The sequence below is a fragment of the Austrofundulus limnaeus genome, unplaced genomic scaffold (genome assembly GCF_001266775.1).
Source record: "Austrofundulus limnaeus strain Quisiro unplaced genomic scaffold, Austrofundulus_limnaeus-1.0 Scaffold18, whole genome shotgun sequence".
NCBI classification, from domain to species: Eukaryota; Metazoa; Chordata; class Actinopteri; order Cyprinodontiformes; family Rivulidae; genus Austrofundulus; species Austrofundulus limnaeus.
Window position 1 is genome coordinate 1046034 of NW_013952420.1, and position 367 is coordinate 1046400.

Genomic DNA, 367 nt, shown 5'->3' on the forward strand with positions numbered 1-367 from the left:
ACCTGCTTCTTTAGTTCAGTGTTTATATCTGAACCTACCTCTGACCGGGATGCTCCAGTGAAGCTTTTTTTTTTAACGAAACTACGAGCTGGAAAAAAGTATCGACCGATTAGCTAACTTCAGGATCGATACGCTCCGCGACCCAGGCTGGACATCGTTCTTATCATACTATCTACGTGAAAAATTAAAAGTAAAAAGATGAAGCAACTGGACTTGTGTTTTGGAGCTGTAAACACACGGAGCTACAGATTTAAACAGCGAGACTTCAGGTTAATGTCTTATCGATCCTTCACCCCCTCCTCCTGATGAAAAAGTCAGATGAATGTGACATGAGCGTTCACACTGCAGTCACTTTGAAAACATCAGA